Source organism: Hyla sarda, chromosome 13 (assembly GCF_029499605.1).
Source record: "Hyla sarda isolate aHylSar1 chromosome 13, aHylSar1.hap1, whole genome shotgun sequence".
NCBI classification, from domain to species: domain Eukaryota; kingdom Metazoa; phylum Chordata; class Amphibia; order Anura; family Hylidae; genus Hyla; species Hyla sarda.
The window spans coordinates 49645965-49661283 of record NC_079201.1 but is presented as its reverse complement, the minus strand read 5'-3'; the positions used below and the strand labels follow the sequence as shown (position 1 = coordinate 49661283).

At 48.8% G+C, this 15319-nt stretch overlaps 2 pseudogenes; both read right to left on the bottom strand.

Moving 5' to 3' along the window:
* Nucleotides 1-5991: 5991 nt before the first annotated feature.
* Nucleotides 5992-6101, bottom strand: LOC130297881 (U2 spliceosomal RNA; annotated as a pseudogene).
* A 2318-nt stretch (nucleotides 6102-8419) lies between these two features.
* On the bottom strand, nucleotides 8420-8529 carry LOC130297812 (U2 spliceosomal RNA; annotated as a pseudogene).
* Between the last annotated feature and the right edge of the window lie 6790 nt (nucleotides 8530-15319).

The following is a 15319-nucleotide window of genomic DNA, read 5'->3' as shown; positions in this document are numbered from 1 at the left end:
TCCTACATGCTCTGTCCTTGGTTTTTTTGCATTTATATATCTAAAAAAATATTTAGGATTAGTTTTGCTTTCTTTGGCCACCTGTCTCTCATTTAGAATTTTTGCTGTTTTTATTACATTTTTACAGATTTTATTAAGCTCCTTGTACTGTTTAAATGTTATAACTGACCCATCAGATTTGTATTTTTTGAAGGCTATTTTTTTGTTGTTTATTGCTATTTTAACATCATGTGTCAGCCATGTAGGATTTAGTTTTAATCGTTTATATTTGTTCCCCTTTGGTATATATTTAGCTGTATAGTTATTTAGAGTTGATTTAAAGATGTCCCATTTAAATTCTGTATCAGTATTTGACAACACCTCCCTCCAGTCTATGTCCTGTAGTGCAGCCCTCAGCCCAGGGAAATTTGCATTTTTAAAGTTATATGTTTTTGCCTTCCCCGCCTGTCTTTGTTTTCTACATTTTAAGTCAAAAGTAACTATATTGTGGTCGCTATTACCAAGGTTTTCCCGCACAGTTACATTACCAACCAGCTCTGCGTTGTTGGAAATGATCAGATCCAACAAGGCATCACTTCTTGTTGGGTCCTCCACAAACTGGGGTCCGGGGTTGGCTAAAACTACAAAGGGGCGACAATTCCTAAATTTATTGCAGGATAATTTTATGGGCCAATCTATATCTGGATAGTTATAATCTCCCATTATTACCACTGTACCTGCCCGGGCGGCCCTCTCTATTTGTTTATGAAGCCGAACTTCTATCTCTTCAGTGATATTAGGGGGTCTGTAGATTACACCAAATACAATTTTTTCAGTATTTCCCTCCTTTTGTAATTCTACCCACAATGATTCCACATCCTCAGAATCATCACACACTATGGCATCGCTCGCACTGACTTTCATACCACTTCTTACATACAGACAGACTCCACCACCTTTTCTGTTCATTCTATCCTTGCGAAACAATGTAAACCCCTGCAGATTGACAGCCCAGTCATGCGAGGAGTCCAGCCATGTCTCAGTGACCCCAACTATATCAATATGTTCCTCCAGTATCAAGGCCTCAAGCTCCCCCATTTTATTTGCTAGGCTTCTGGTATTTGTGAACATACACTTTACATTTCCATCCTTTATGTTATTGGGGTTAATGGGATTCAAGGGTGTAAGTTTTATTTTCCTATGAAGCTTATTCCTATTAACTATTCTAACCCCTCACTCCGCTCCACCCCCAGGTACATTTATAATTCCCTCCTCTCTATCTACACTATCTTCCCCCTCTTTGCTGTAGGTTCCCTCCCCCCAAGTCCCTAGTTTAAACACTCCTCCACCCTTCTAGCCATCTTCTCCCCAAGCAAAGCTGCACCCTTCTCGCCCTTCTGTATTCTGAAAACACCACCGAGCAAGTCCTTTTGGTATCATCCGTGAGAATGACTCTCACAGTGTTTTTGATCCTTGCATATGCCGGCACAGAACCTGGATCGCTACTCGTTACCCTGGGACTAAGCCCTCTCCCCAATAGCAACAAGTGGGTGAAGCCCAGGCAATAAACCTGGGCGATCCCACAAGGCCGAGGAGAGGGGTACCCAAGTGCCTTCTGACCAGATCTCCTGTATTGTTATTGAAAGAGCTTTATTGTCCGTTCAGTCATTACAAGTCATACAATAAATTACAATCACACAAAGCATGACAATACACAGCAAAGGTTCCCTAAGCTATACATTGCACATCATGCTACTCTAACACTCTGCTCAATCCTGTAATTGAAAAGCACAAGAGATCGAACAACAAAACAATACAATCTGTGATCGGGGAAGGGGTGTGGGCGACTATGTGGGGGTGGGGAGGGGGCGGATCACAGGGCCAAACTGCTGGGCTATATCTTCAAGGAGACATGGGAGAAGGAGAGGGGTCTTCACTCCTCCTCTTCCTCATCAATGGCCGGGCTGTCCAAGATGGAATAGTTTCGAAGCAGGCTCTTGATGAACCTGCGGCAGTCCCAGACGGATATGTTGTCCCTGTTGATCATGAGGCGGTTCTGGCAAGCCACACTGCGTCCTTAAAACAGTTCATAAGGTGCAAGGCCTCCTGGATGGCCTCCACGTCGTGGGTCCCAGGGAACAGACCGTAAAGCACCGAATGGTACAATAGGCAGCTCCTGGGTACAGAGTCTCTGAGTTCATGTTCCAGGGCAGCCAACAGACCCTGTGCAAAGGGGCACTGCCAAAACACGTGAAAAGATGTTTCCTCCACGTAGGGGCACCGAGGGCAGTACCGGATTGTGCACAGGTTGCGGGCATGCATGAACGACCTGAGAGAGAGTTCTCCCTTGACGGCCATCCACGACAAGTCCTTGTGTCCATTGGTAAGCCGCTTTGAGGCCACATTAGTCCAAACTGTCTCTGCAGTGGCTGCTGGGAGTCCTGGAACCAGCTCGGTCGAGCTTGTAGATTGTCTTCGGCTTCCATAGGTCGGGTTTCAGTCCTTCCAGCTGGTGCCCCCTCACAAACCGGACAACATCCCCATAGAACCAGGGAGTGTTCCAGTTGTAAGGGATGGAGCTGTCCCACTTGTCCCAGCCCAGCTGTCTCCAGAGGGGCATGAGAAACAAGCGAGACATGGACCTGCCCACTGAGCCATTCTTTTCAACAAGAGTCCGCTGCACGCTGACACATGCAAAGGAGGCCCTCAGCAGAGTGGGGATATCGGGTATTCCCTTCCCACCCTTGCGGGGCTCCTTGTACATCACAGTCCTCTTGACTGTCCATTTTGCCCCAGATGAAGCAAAACACTGTCCGGGTGATGGCCTTGCAAAAGGTGGTATGGGGAGGCCAGGCCTGTGCGGTATACTGGAGCACAGGCAAAACTTCACTCTGCAGGACAAGTGCCTTGCCTTCAATCGAGAGCTTTCTGGAGCGCCACAGTCCGATCTTATTGTTCATCTTTCCTAGTCGGTCTTGCCAAGACTTAAGGGCCGCTCCTTCCTTCCCGAACCAGACTACAAGAATTTGAATGAAGTCCGGCTTAACAGTAAAGGGGAAGGGGGCGTGCCATTCCCCGAAGAGCATGGCCTCCGACTTCCCGCAGTTGACTTTTGCCCCCGAAGCTCTGCCGAAGTCCTCGCAGGTCTGGACGGGTGGAGTCACCGAACGTTGGTCGCGGAGAAGACGGTCACGTCGTCCATGTAGAGCGAGCACTTGACCTCGTAGCGATCTGGTCCTGGTGCGGTGATCCCTCTGATCTCTCCATTCTGCCGGATAGTCTCAGCAAAGAGCTCTATAACACAAACAAAAAGAAGAGGTGAGAGGGAGAGGGCAGCCTGGATGTAATGGACCGTGTCTCTCACAAGGGCATGGCTGTCAGCAATCCTGCGACCAGGAACGCCGCAGGTCTGGTCCAGATGGACGATCTGCCCGATGACAGGTTTCAGCCTGTTGGCCAGCACCTAGGCGAGGATCTTGTAGTCCAAGTTTAGGAGAGAGATGGGACGCCAGTTTTTCAGGTCACATCTCTCCCCCTTCCGCTTATACAAGATCGTGATCATCCTTTCCCTCAACAACGGAAGCATTCTGCCCCCCACCACCATCTTCTCGTACACCTCCAACAGGTCCGGACAGATCAGGTCACCCAGCGCTACATAGAGCTCGGCCGGAAGACTGTCACTGCCCGGGGTCCTGCCAGGCTTAAAGGATTTAGCGGCAGAGAGCAGCTCCCCCACCGTCAAGGGATCGTCCATAGCCGCCGCACCTGTGGGATCAACCACGTTAGTGATACCTGACAGGAACCTCTCGTTGGCTTCTGGGTCGGATGACTTGGGGGCGTAGAGGTTGCTGTAGAAGTCGGAGACGACCCCCACTACCTCCTCCTTGCCCCTCCTCATGTGTCCGGTCTCCTCTCGTAGCTCAGTCAGGGGCGTGTGGCCAGCACGGAGGTGTACGAGAAAGAGCTTCCTGAAAAAGAAAAAGTTACACTTCTCACCCTTCTCCAGGTTCTCCACCTTGGAACGAAAGACGATTCACTTGGATTCCTCCTCAAAGTGCCTTTTCAAGCTCTTTTTGGTCTCCTCCAGCTCCTCCCTGATGTCCCAGCCTCACTGGAGCAGGTCCTGCAGGGGCCACAGCTCGCGCTGCAGTTTCCTGAAGTCCCACTTCTTCGCACACGCATGTTGTCTGCCTTTTGCCTGAAAGAAACAACGGAACTCGACTTTAACATATTCCCACCAATCGGTGATGCAGTTAAACAGACATTTGTCATTACGCCATACAAGGTACGCATCCCTAAGTTCCTCCATGACCTCCCTCTGCTCCAACAGGGCACAATTCAACTTCCAAGAGCCTGGGCCTGGGTGCGAAAACCTTTAACTTTTTTTTATTTTTTATTGAAAGCCGAGGTACGTGCTCTCAAATCACCCAAGTGAAAGTAAAAAGTGCAAGTGTTCACACAAAAAAAACGTGCACGAGGATGCGGTTTATCGCAAGCCCTTCTCCGAAAGGAGAGAGGACCCCCAACAAACCAAACCCTTCGCCTCTGGGCCAAAAGGCACCTGCGAGGTTCCAGGTACAATGTCCCCTTTCGCCAAAGCTACTCAGGGACCAAAAGTGTTCCCGGCAAACAACTAGGCGTTAACCAGGTTGTCACCAAGGAACCAGTAAAACCGGTTTGGCATCCTGCCTAAACAGGATGCCATGGGGTATAGCAGGGAGGTGAGGAACCTAATGGCCACAAACACCTCCCCTAGACCGGCAGGAGGGACACCCAGAAGGGCTCCCGCACCCTACCAAATCCTAGTGGACAAACAAACACAAAAAGTGGACACAGTGACAAAAATTTTATAAATAAATAAGTGGATGTGCGCAGTGTGTAATACTGCCCGGACATCCGACCGGATCTATAAAAATTCCCCGATCCTAGCCGGAAGGCCGGGATACTAAGGGTGAGTGCCCAGAAGAGTGAGAGAAAAAGTGCGTGCTATGTGCTTTCATTCAAGTGGGGTTGCCAATCCCAAGTGAATTCCGGCACCCTGGGGTCACCACTCCCAGGGCACTTGTGCACCTCGGCCTTCACTCTACCCGGACCTTAAGGCCAGATCCAGCAGGGAACAGGTCTCATCGGGGATGACTGCTGTGCTATACAGACATCCCTGGTACACCCATACTGCCTTGGTGGTCTTCCACACCGCCAACTAACAGGAAAGGTTTTTATTTTTTTTTTTTTTAAAGCCGAGGAACGTGCTTTCGATTCACCCAAAGTGCAAGAAAAAGTGCAAACGTGTTACACTAAAAAAACGTGCACAAAGGATGCGGTCTATCGCTAGCCCTTCTCCGATAGGAGAGAGGCCCCCCAACAAACCTTACCCTTCGCCTCCGGACCAAAAGGTACCTGCGAGGTTCCAGGTTCGATGTCCCTTTTCGCCGAAGCTACTAGGGGACCACAAATGCTCCCGGCATCCCCCTTGGCGTTAGCCAAGGTATCTGCCCGCAGAGCCGATTACGGTAGGTACCCTGCCAAGCAGGAGTACCCGGGGTGTTTGCAGGGAGGTGCGGAACCTACTGGCCACACACACCTCCCCTAGACCGCCAGGAGGGACACCCAGAAGGGCTACCGCATCCTGACAAATCCTGTGAACACACAACACGCAAAAAGTGACACAGTGAGACAAAAAAGAAATAAATAAGTGAATGTGTGCAGATATACTGCCCGGACATCCAGCCGGATCTATAAAAATTTCTCTGATCCTAGCCAGAAGGCCGGGAATCAAGAGGTGAGTGCCACAAGGTGAAGAGATTATGGTGCCCGTGCTTCAACTCAGTGAGTCTATCCTCCCAGTGAGTTTCGGCACCTCGGGGTCACCACTCCCCGAGGCACAAAAGTACCTCGGCTCTAGACCCTCTCAGCCTCATGGCGAGACCCGGAGGGAACAGGTCACATCGGGGCAGCCGTCGAGCTGATTCCTCAGAACCAGCCCCGGAAAGCCCTGGTACACCTGCATCCTCCATGCAGCACCCATCCCCACCAGCCCCATACCGGCGTTACGGTACACCGGCATGAAAAACTGATAAGAACAGATACTACACTTGATCTTAGCCAAAAGGCCGAGAAGCGATAACGGTGAAATGGGCGGGCCCAACAAGGTCCCCTTCATGTGCACTATCACTGCTTGCAGGAAGGGAGGCTGCCAGCCAATTTCCCATGCACACTCTGGCTGGGTGGCAGTCAACCACCAGTACACACAGCAGACCCTAAAACCATACCATTATTGCTAAGCAGCAAGACAGGAGCCCATTGCACTCTGATGGGGCCTTTTTAAATGCAATCCATAACCCGGATTTGCCAGGAACCCTTCTTACTCCTCCTACTTGCATGTGACACTGGGCTTAGGATCTGCATAGGAAACACACACACAAGCACACACCTACCTTTGTTGCCTGCAGATGCCTCCTTGGCTGTCCCCAAACGGTATCAAACCAACACCCACGGGAAGCTATAAGCATAGAGGACATGCCTGCACCCTATTGGACTTACTTGTTTGTGTTAAATCTGGGTTATTTGACAACCTATGGCGGTGATGGTTCTGCTCAGGCTCCTCATAAAGCTGTCGCTTCTGTGAAGGTTCTAGGCAACATCACAATCTCCATGGTTACATACACAACAAAGCGGAGTTGTTGTTTACACTTTGCAAGGCCTGAGTGACATCATAGCACAGTAGTTCTAAGGGTTCTAAATGGATGCAACAATCTCCTGTTGCTTCTATGAAGGTCATAGACGACATCACCAACAAGCTCCATAGTCACATACACTGCAAAGGTGAGATGTTGTTTACACCTAGTGATGTCAGTGGTATTGAGTGACATCACAGCACAGTGCTGAGGCTCCTGGGCCTGGACACAGCAGCGGCAGCAATATCTCAACGGAGAATACATTTATATATATGTGTGTATATATATATATATATATATGTATATATATATATTTCTCCGCCGAAATCACTTTTAAACCCGTTTTCACCTTTTTCTCCCTTCTTTTCCTCTTACTTTTTTTGCAAGTTTTTTCGAGTTTTTCTCCTTTCCTCCTCTTTTCTCTGCGTATTATTCTTCTTTTTCTTCTTTTTTTTCGTCTAATGCAGACCCTATCAATGCAGCAATGCTTATTCAATACCGCCAGCAGATGAAAACATTGGGGGATAATTTTCTAAGGATTTATACTGATTTTTCCTGTCTAAATTTGTCGCACAGAAAGTTGCAGGGCAAATATGTGTGATATTTCTGCGACTTTAGCTTCTAGAGCATTTTTACAACATTATACATAGGTGCTGAATATATAAAAAGCGACTTTTCAGCGACAGACAAGTCGCATCGGCTGAAAGTAGGCCAAAATGTCAGTCCATGTTGGAGCAGGTTTAGATACAGTCTAAAGCATAGATCTCAAAGTCTGTGCACAGAATTTAGCAAGGGTCTTGCACCTTTTTATACATTAGGTAGGTGCACAATAGCATAGCCTAACCCTCTGTACTTTGGTCTATATTGATGCGGGACATAGACAGCCAGCTGATGACCAATCCATTAGTGCAATGGATGGCCGGAAACATTTGTCTTTGCAATACCACAAAAAACCTTCAACTTAGTTTACTTTTTTTTTTTTTTATCTAAAGCCGAGGAACGTGCTCTCGATTCACCCAAAGTGCAAGAAAAAGTGCAAACGTGTTACACTAAAAAAACGTGCACAAAGGATGCGGTCTATCGCAAGCCCTTCTCCGATAGGAGAGAGGCCCCCAACAAACCTTACCCTTCGCCTCCGGACCAGAAGGTACCTGCAAGGTTCCAGGTTCGATGTCCCTTTTCGCCGAAGCTACTAGGGGACCACAAATGCTCCCGGCATCCCCCTTGGCGTTAGCCAAGGTATCTGCCCGCAGAGCCGATAACGGTAGGTACCCTGCCAAAGCAGGAGTACCCAGGGTGTTTGAAGGGAGGTGCGGAACCTAATGGCCACACACACCTCCCCTAGACCACCAGGAGGGACACCCAGAAGGGCTACCGCATCCTGACAAATCCTGTGAACACACAACACGCAAAAAGTGACACAGTGAGACAAAAAGAAATAAATAAGTGAATGTGTGCAGATATACTGCCCGGACATCCGGCCGGATCTATAAAAATTTCTCTGATCCTAGCCAGAAGGCCGGGAATCAAGAGGTGAGTGCCACAAGGTGAAGAGATTATGGTGCCCGTGCTTCAATTCAGTGAGCCAATACTCCCAGTGAGTTTCGGCACCTCGGGGTCACCACTCCCCGAGGCACAAAAGTACCTTGGCTCTAGACCCTCTCAGCCTCATGGCGAGACCCGGAGGGAACAGGTCACATCGGGGCAGCCATCGAGCTGATTCCTCAGAACCAACCCCGGAAAGCCCTGGTACACCTGCATCCTCCATGCAGCACCCATCCCCACCAGCCCCATACCGGCATCACAGTCCACCGGCATGAAAAACTGATAAGAACAGATACTACACTTGATCTTAGCCAAAAGGCCGAGAAGCGAAAACCTTTAACTTATTGCCATCACTACCTGGAATAAAAACACCATTCACACATTTATCCTTCTGCACATTCTTCAACAGGCCCTCTATAACACATATAAACAGAATTGGGGAGAGTGGGCATCCCTGTCTGACTCCAGACAAGATATTAAAAGCAGGCCCCACTTGCCCATTAACTAAAATTTGACTTGTCTCCCCATGATAAAAACTCTTAATAACAGATAATAACTTTTCTGGAATACCTAAGTATTTTAAAGCAATGAACATAAAATCATGCGCAACCTTATCATAAGCCTTTTCAAAATCTATGGACTCAACAAACAGTGCATTCTTGTTAAAATTACTGTAATAAATAGTCTCTTAAAAGCAATAAATTATCTGTTATTTTTCTTTTCGGTACTGCACAAACTTGAAATTCTCCCACAAGGTGGTCCACTACATCACTTAGTCTATTAGCCACAATTTAATAAAGTTATAGGTCTCCAATTTTTAAGATCTCTGCCATCACCTTTTTTTATGAATTAATGTTATGACCCCTTTCTTCATAGATTCAGCTAAAACACCTGAGTTAAAAACATATTGCACCACCCGTGTAAACTCTTTACTTAAAATATTCCAGAATGCAGAATAAAACTCAGCGGGGAGACCATCACAGCCTGGTGTCTTCCCTTTGGCCATCTTATCCAGGGCCTGCTTGATCTCCCCTTTACTAACATCATCAGTCAAAAAAGCAACTTTTTCAACAGGAACATTATTCTCCAAAATATTACAATAATCATTCATCTCCGTCTCACTGGCTCTGCTCTTATTGCTAAAAAGTGTCTCATAAAATCTGCCAATCTCCTTTACCATCTCCTCTCCAAAAACTACCCCCGTAGGGGTAAAAACAGATTTAAAAACACCTTTAGCATTAAAGCATTTTTTAAAGAAATACCGTGTACACTGCTCATTTTCTTCTAGATGTTGCACTTTAGACTTATATACAATTTTTGATTGAAAGAGCTTTATTTTCCGTTCAGTCATTACAAGTCATACAATAAATTACAGTCACACAAAGCATGACAGAACAATACACAGCAAAGGTTCCCTAAGCTATACATCGCACACCATGCTACTCTAACACTCAGCTCAATCCTGTAATAGAAGGGCACAAGAGATCGAACAACAAAACAATACAATCTGTGATCGGGGTAGGGGTGTGGGTGACTATGTGGGGGTGGGGAGGGGGCAGATCACAGGGCCAAACTGCTGGGCTGTCCAAGATGGAATAGTCTCTAAGCAGGTTCTTGATGAACCTGCGGCAGTCCCGGATGGACAAGTTTTCCCTGTTGATCACGAGGCGGTTCCTGGCAAGCCACACTGCGTCCCTAAAACAGTTCATAAGGCGCCAGGCCTCCTGGATGGCCTCCACGTCGTGGGTCCCAGGGAACAGACCGTAATGCACCGAATGGTACGATAGGCAGTTCCTGGGTACAGAGTCTCTGAGTTCATGTTCTAGGGCGTCCAACAGACCCTGTGCAAAGGGGCACTGCCAAAACATGTGAAAAGATGTTTCCTCCACGTAGGGGCACCGGGGGCAGTACCGGGTTGTGCACAGGTTGCGGGCATGCATGAACGACCTGAGAGAGAGTTCTCCCTTGGCGGCCATCCACGACAAGTCCTTGTGTCCATTGGTAAGCCGCTTTGAGGCCACATTAGTCCAAACTGTCTCTGCAGTGGCTGCGGGGAGTCCCGGAACCAGCTTGGTCAAGTCCTTCGCTCGGATGAGCTTGTAGATTGTCTTCGGCTTCCATAGGTCGGGTTTCAGTCCTTCCAGCAGGTGCTTCCTCACAAACCGTACAACATCCCCATAGAACCAGGGAGTGTTCCAGTTGTAAGGGATGGAGCTGTCCCACTTGTCCCAGCCCAGCTGTCTCCAGAGGGGCATGAGAAACAAGCGAGACATGGACCTGCCCGCTGAGCCAGTCTTTTCAACAAGAGTCCGCTGCACGGTGACACATGCAAAGGAGGCCCTCAGCAGAGTGGGGATATCGGGTATTCCCTTCCCACCCTTGCGGGGCTCCTTGTACATCACAGTCCTCTTGACTCTGTCCATTTTTCCCCAGATGAAGCAAAACACTGTCCGGGTGATGGCCTTGCAAACGGTGGTGTGGGGAGGCCAGGCCTGTGCGGTATACTGGAGCACAGGCAAAACTTAACTCCGCAGAATAAGTGCTTTGCCTTCAATAGAGAGCTTTCTGGAGCTCCACAGTCCGATCTTAGAGTTCATTTTTCCTAGTCGGTCTTGCCAAGACTTAAGGGCCGCTCCTTCCTTCCCGAACCAGACTCCAAGAATTTGAATGAAGTCCGGCTTAACAGTAAAGGGGAAGGGGGCGGAAGAAGCCAGGTGCCATTCCCCGAAGAGCATGGCCTCCGACTTCCCGCAGTTGACTTTTGCCCCCGAAGTTCTGCCGAAGTCCTCGCAGGTCTGGACGAGTGCAGTCACCGAACGCTGGTCAGCACAGAAGACGGTCACGTCGTCCATGTAGAGCGAGCACTTGACCTCGTAGCGATCTGGTCCTGGTGCGGTGATCCCTCTGATCTCTCCATTCTGCCGGATAGTCTCAGCGAAGAGCTCTATAACACAAACAAAAAGAAGAGGTGAAAGAGGGCAGCCTTGTCTAACCCCTGAAAGGATGGGAAAGGGGTTAGTCTTCCAGCCATTCACCAGCACCATGCCGTAAATGTCAAAATACATGACGTTAACAAAAGAGCAAAACATCTTCCCCAGACCTAGCCTGCGCAAAGCCCTGTCCATGAATGCGTGGGAGACATGGTCGAACGCCTTCTCCGGATTTAAGCTGACCAGGGCGGCGCGGCCACCACGATCCTGGATGTAATGGACCGTGTCTCTCACAAGGGCAAGGCTGTCAGCAATCCTGCGACCAGGAATGCCGCAGGTCTGGTCCGGATGGACGATCTGCCCGATGACAGTTTTCAGCCTGTTGGCCAGAACCTTGGCGAGGATCTTGTAGTCCACGTTCAGGAGAGAGATGGGACGCCGGTTTTTCAGGTCACATTTCTCCCCCTTCCGCTTATACAAGATCGTGATCATCCTTTCCCTCAATGACGGAGGCATTCTGCCCCCCACCACCATCTCCTCGTACACCTCCAACAGGTCCGGACAGATCAGGTCACCCAGCGCTACATAGAGCTCGGCCGGGAGACCGTCACTGCCCGGGGTCCTGCCGGGCTTAAAGGATTTAGTGGCAGAGAGCAGCTCCCCCACCGTCAAGGGATCGTCCATAGCCGCCGCACCTGCGGGATCAACCACGTTAGTGATACCTGACAGGAACCTCTCGGCGGCTTCGGGGTCGGATGACTTTGGGGCGTAGAGGTTGCTGTAGAAGTCGGAGACGACCCCCACTACCTCCTCCTTGCCCCTCCTCATGTGTCCGGTCTCATCTCGTAGCTAAGTCAGGGGCGTGTGGCCAGCATGGAGCTTCCTGAAAAAGAAAGAGTTACACTTCTCACCCTTCTCCAGGTTCTCCACCTTGGAACGAAAGACGATTCAATTGGATTCCTCCTCAAAGTGCCTTTTCAAGCTCTTTTTGGTCTCCTCCAGCTCCTCCCTGACGTCCCAGCCACACTGGAGCAGGTCCTGCAGGGACCGCAGCTCGCGCTGCAGTTTCCTGAAGTCCCACTTCTTCGCACATGCCTGTTGTCTGCCTTTTGCCTGAAAGAAACAACGGAACTCGACTTTAACATATTCCCACCAATGGCTGATGCAGTTAAACAGACATTTGTCATTACGCCATTCAAGGTACGCATCCCTAAGTTACTCCATGACCTCCCTCTGCTCCAACAGGGCACAATTCAACTTCCAGGAGCCTGGGCCAGGTGGGAATCCATGGCCCAGAGTCCCCCGGAATTGAATGGCCCTGTGGTCAGAGAAGAAGCAGGGGACCATAGAGTACGACTCCACGTATAGTTTACGGAGCCATTCCCGATGGACCCAACAACATCCTGTAAGGATGCCTCTGTCACCAGCTCAATCAGCAGCTTAGACGTCACGTCCAGGTTGGCGGATGTGCCAGAACTGCGCCCGTCCACCTCAATGGGGCAGTTGAAGTCACCACCTAACACTACTGCCCTAGTGGAGGCGAGTTCAGCCCGCAGGGCCTGGAGAACTTCCAGTCGGACATCCCTCTCAGGGGAGGCATACACATTGATGAGCCGCACGGCTCACCCGCCCAGGAACCGTCTGCGACGAGAAGTTTGCCACAGACGAGCTCCCGGACGGAATCAAGTGCAAAGTTACCTCCCCTGATCAGGATGGCCACCCCCGCGGACCTATTGTCACCCCCACCAGACCAGTAGGAAGGGCCGTGAGGCCACCGCCTGGCCAGATGGTTGTAAGACCTAGAAGCAGACAAAGCACATTCCTGCAGCATGTAAACATCACACCTCTGAGAATCTAGGAATGTAAGGACAGTCTGGAATCTAAACCTAGCTCTAATACTCCTCACATTAATGCAGACGATGTTGAGATCAGCCATGGGAATAAAAAGAGAGGTTAGTTCAGATACTAGTTACCACTCTGGTCGGGCGGGTCCTCTTCTCTGGTGCCTGTCAGCTCCTGTGGCTTCTCATAGCGCCCTTCCAAGAACTCGTCGTAGACCGGGTTGGCCGGAGTATCTAGGATTTTTTTTACCTCTGGGTCCTGCAGCAGCTCCTCCATAGACTGAGCTTGGACTTGCTCCGCTTGGACCTGCTCCACTTGGGCCTGCTCCATCTCCTCCTTTCCATCTGAAGCTTGAAGGCTCTCGCAGACCTGCTCCATCTCCTCCTCTTCATCTGAAGCTTGAGGGGTCTAGCAGGTCTCGATAATCTTTCTCTTGTGGGACTCATCTGATGCGTTGTCCCTTCCTTTCCTTGATCTTGATCTTAGCCAAAAGCCAGAGAAGCGATAACCGTGAAAGGAGGGGCCCAACAATGTCCCCTTCATGTGCACTATCACTGCTTGCAGGAAGAGAGACTGGCTGGCAGCCTCCCATACACACTCTGGCTGGGTGGCAGTCACCCACCAGTACACACAGCAGACCCTAAACCCATATCATTATTGCTAAGCAGCAAGACAGGAGCCCATTGCACTCTGATGGAGCATTTTTAAATGCAATCCATAACCCGGATTTGCCAGGATTCCTTCTTACTCCTTCTTCTTGCATGTGACACTGGGCTTAGGATCTGCATAGGAAACACACACACAAGCACACACCTACCTTTGTTGCCTGCAGATGCCTCCTTGGCTGTCCCCAAACGGTATCAAACCAACAGCCACGGGAAGCTGTAAGGATAGAGGACAAGCCTGAACCCTATTGGACTCACTTGTTTGGGTTAAATACGGGTTATTTGACAACCTATGGCGGTGATGGTTCTGCTCATGGCAGTGCTGATTCTCATAAAGCTGTTGGTTCTGTGAAGGTTCTAGTCGACATCACAATCTCCATGGTTACATACACAACAAAGGTGAGTTGTTGTTTACACTTTGCAAGGCCAGTGGAAGTGAGTGACATCATAGCACAGTAGTTCTAAGGGTTCTAGATGGATGCAACAATCTCCTGTTGCTTCTCTGAAGGTTCTAGACGACATCACCATCTCCATGGTTACATACACAGCAAAGGTGAGATGTTGCTTACATCTTGCGATGTCAGTGGTATTGAGTGACATCATAGCCCAGTGCTAAGGGTCCTGGATGCAGCAGCAATATCTCAATTGAGAATACATTTATATATGTGTGTGTATATATATATATATATATATATATATATATATTTCTTCGCCGAATTCATTTTTAAACCCGTTTTCACCTTTTTCTCCCTTCTTTTCCTCTTAATATTTTTTTCCATTTTTACATGTTTTTCTTCCTTCCTCCTTTTTTCTCTGCATATTATTCTTATGTTTCTTCTTATTCTTCATCTTATTCAGACCCTATCATTGCAGCAATGCTTATTCAATACCGCCAGCAGATGGAGACACTGGGGGATATTTATCAAAGGATTTAGACTGGTTTTTCCTGTCTAAATTTGTCGCACAGAAAGTCGCAGTCTAAATATGTGCGACATTTCTGCGACGTTTGCTCTAGAGGATTTTTAGAACATTATGCATTGGTGCTGAATATATCATAAGCGACTTTTCAGCAACAAGTCGCATCGGCTGAAAGTATGCCAAAATGTCAGACCATGTTGGAGCAGGTTTAAATACAGTCTAAAGCATAGATCTCAAAGTCTGTACACAAAATTTATCAAGGGCCTTGCGCCTTTTGATACATTAGGCGCACAATAGACTAGCCTAACCCTCTGTAGTTTGGTCTATATTGATGCGGGAAATAGACAGCCAGCTGATGAGCTATACATTAGTGCAACAGATGGCCGGAAACATTTGTTTTTATCTTTCCAATACCACAGAACCAATGCATGGTCAATCAACAACAATGACACACCTGTGTGAACAGCCATGAAACCCCCATGTATGTCAATTAGGAAAATTCAGCAACCACCAGCTAAAAGACAGCTACCTATCATGTCATGTCCAACCTGCACAGGTGTGCTGGCTGCTGAGATTATCCAATTAAGGAGGCCATTCATTCAGCAGCAAGCAGTCAGTCCTGTGCCTGGATTCTCCAACAGTGGCCAGACACAAGCGGCACCACCTTTTGTTTTTCGGCTGCAGCAGCAAGGCCCACATGACTAGCTAGCCAGCAAGCAAGCAAGTAGCAATGAAACAAGGAATCTTTCTTTTTAACACTGTAATG